General features: G+C 41.7%; 1 non-coding gene across 1 annotated transcript; it reads left to right on the plus strand.

Moving 5' to 3' along the window:
- The first annotated feature begins 1,868 nt into the window (after positions 1–1,868).
- On the plus strand, positions 1,869–1,975 carry LOC136234401 (small nucleolar RNA R71). Its single transcript, XR_010691285.1, has one exon. It is a non-coding gene; the product is annotated as a small nucleolar RNA R71 (small nucleolar RNA).
- The last annotated feature ends 1,205 nt before the right edge of the window (positions 1,976–3,180 follow it).

The raw sequence follows: 3,180 nt of genomic DNA on the forward strand, positions 1-3,180 counted from the left end.
GGGTGGTTCCGGGAAGGCATACTCTAGGTGTGCAGGTAACGGTTTCAATTCTAGTTTAGACATTGGCACAGTTGGTATCTCCAGTGGTTCTTGATGAGTAGGAATAGTAGGATCGAAAGGAGGTCTAGGTAAGTTGGATTCAATGGAACAGCCTGTTCCTTCACATAAGTTCACTTTTTCTCCCAATAGAGTCTCCAGAGTGTCCTGTTCCTGCAAAGTAGAAGGACTTTGAAACTCATCCAAGAAACAGCATGTGTCATCATTATTGTTACCTCGTCTCATTGCCTCGTTCATTTCGAAAATGACTTCCTCCCCATTAATCCTTAAGAACAGTTGTCCCTCTCCCACGTCTATCAATGCTCTACCCGTGGCTAAAAATGGTCGACCTAGGATAATAGGAACATGCAAGTCTTCATCTATGTCCATTATGATAAAATCAATAGGTAAGATGAATTTTCCTACTTTTACCAACACATCTTCTACCATCCCCTAGGGTAACATACTGATCGATCGGCCAATGAATTGACATACGAGTAGGCTGGGGTTCTCCTAATCCAAGTTTAGCATATACAGAATAAGGCATTAGGTTTATGCTAGCGCCTAGGTCACATAGTGCATTTTCAATATTTAGCTTTCCAATTGAACAAGGGATAGAAAAACTCCCTGGATCTTTTAGCTTTTTCGGTAGCTGCTGCTTGTTTTGGAGTATTGAAGAACAATCTCCGTTGAGTTGGATCATGGATATGTTTTCCAGCTTTTTCTTGTTCGACAGGAGACCTTTCAAGAATTTTGCATACGACGGCATCTGTGCAAGTGCTTCGACGAACGGAATGTTGATGTGCAACTTCCTTAAGGTGTCTAACACCTTAGAATTCTGTTCTTCCAGCTTTTTGTTGATCATCCGCGTTGGATATGGCACAGGCGGGACGTACGGCGGAGGTGGCTTGTACATCTTTTCGCTTTCCTCCTGATTCTGCTCAATGGTAGATTTTGTCTTCCTGGTTTCTTCTTGAATAGGAACAGTCTGTTCCTTCTCTTCTTCAATTTCTTCTGATGTTTCTACGCATTCAGCATTTTCATCAGTCGATATAATGGGTTGAGTTTGCTTACCAGATCTCAGGGTGATTGCCATGACATCGCCCTTTGGATTTGGCTCTGTGTTGTTTGGCATTATTCCCTTCCCTTTTGACGTAGATGCAGCTAATTGGTGAACTTTTTGTGTTTCCAGACTTTTAATTGATGCTTGTGTCTGTTTCATGAACTGCATCATCATCGTCTTCATATCTGGCTCGATATCTTCCTTTGGTGGAACAGGTTGTTTATAATGGTGCTGAGGTTGCCTCTGGTAGTGTCCTCCTTGCTGTTGTTGATATCTCGGTTGTTCCTGCTGGTTGGGCTGGCATGTCCATCCAAAATTCGGATGATTTCTTGTGGCAGGATTATACGTGTTAGAATACGGGTTAGGTGGATTCCTCTGATTATACCCTGCATAATCACATTCTGCCTGTGCACCCTTTCCCTGCATAACTCTGGGACAATTGATGCTAAAATGAAGGCCTCCACAAAAATCACAAATGTCATTGAATGGTGGTTCGTTGTGGATCGAGGACACATTTATCTTGCCGAGCTGTCTAGCAAGCGGTTCTACCTGGCTTGTCAATTTTGACACAACATCTTCATTTCCCACTCTTTTTCCCTCACTTTTGGCAGAGTGCCAGTTATAACTCGTGCTCACTACTCTCTCAATAAGGTCGTACAAGGCTTGTGGCTCTAGATCTTCGGGGTTTCCATTGGCTATGGACTCGATCTGGATTTTATAAATGTTGGTTACCCCATTGTAAAAGTTCTGCATTTGCATCCACATAGGGATGCCATGATTGAGGACTCTCCTTAGTAATTCCTTGTAACTTTCCCATGCCTCAGCTAAGGATTCATCCTCTTCTTGCACGAAATGGGAAACCTCGTTTCTGAGCTTAATGGCTTGCCTTGGTGGGAAATATTTCATTAAGAAAGCGCTGGCCATTTCTTCCCAAGTAGTAATCGTTCCTGGTTGCAAGTTTTTCAACCAATTCTTTGCTTTATCTCTTAGAGAAAAAGGAAACAGCTTTAGTCGGATTATGTCATCAACAATGCCTCTGTTTGATCTGAAAGTGTTGCACAACGTGATAAACGCAAGAATATGCCCATTTGGATCTTCCGACTGGTATCCATTGAACTGTACGGCTGCCTCCAACATTTGTATCATAGATGCTTTCACCTCGAACATGTTGTTCCCTTCGTTGGGCAACACGATGCATAACGAATGTCCTTCAGTAGTTGGTCTTGAATAATCTCTGATTCGCATGACAGGAGGGTTATTATTTTCTCCCTCTTCTTCCTGGTTTGGTTGAACTAGTTGTTCGGGTGGTACCCTTCTAGCCATTCTTCTCTCTCTTTGTCGTTCTTTTTGTCTTGCACGTCGAGCTCCCGCTCTGTTTCATCTACACGTTCTCTCCAATTCGAGATCGATAGGAAAAATAGGAGGTCCAGCTCTACGCATAAACCGATAAAGATTTCTTCTGGCTGCACTATTGAGCAAACAGATTAAAAACACCTTGTTTCACAGAAAAGTTCGTATAAACTTTGTTGCTTTCATTCCCCGGCAACGGTGCCAAAAACTTGTTGTCTCTTGAATGGACTCTAGTAAGTGTACTAGATACAAGTAATAAAGTGATAAGTCAAGTATCGTATCCACAGGTATTGAGGACCAAACTTTATGAGAAATACTTTGTAGAACAGGGTGTTCGTGGTGTGTGTATTCTGTAAATTGAGAGATGTTGTTCAAACAGTAACAGAGTCAATGATTTTAGTTGATTAAAAGAAGTACTTAATGATGGTAAAAGGCAGAACAGGTCAAGCACAGAGGAACAGGTTACTTTCAGTCTCTACACATCCTATTTATTCATGAATGACGTAAAGTGAAGTCAAGGTCTCTGCTTTAATGCTCACTTAAGTCAACTCTCGTGTGTTCTTAAGATTCTAAGACGTACTACAACCTTAAGCGTCCCTAAAGTTAGTTCTGTCTTGCATTACTGATACGGGTCAAAAACCCTATCTTTGGGTACGGTTTTAGGACGGGTTTTAGTGTTATTTAATTAATAAGCGAGCAATTCTCGCATTAAATGCTTTTGTGTTAGTTAG

Source organism: Euphorbia lathyris, chromosome 6 (genome assembly GCF_963576675.1).
Source record: "Euphorbia lathyris chromosome 6, ddEupLath1.1, whole genome shotgun sequence".
Taxonomy (NCBI): Eukaryota; Viridiplantae; Streptophyta; class Magnoliopsida; order Malpighiales; family Euphorbiaceae; genus Euphorbia; species Euphorbia lathyris.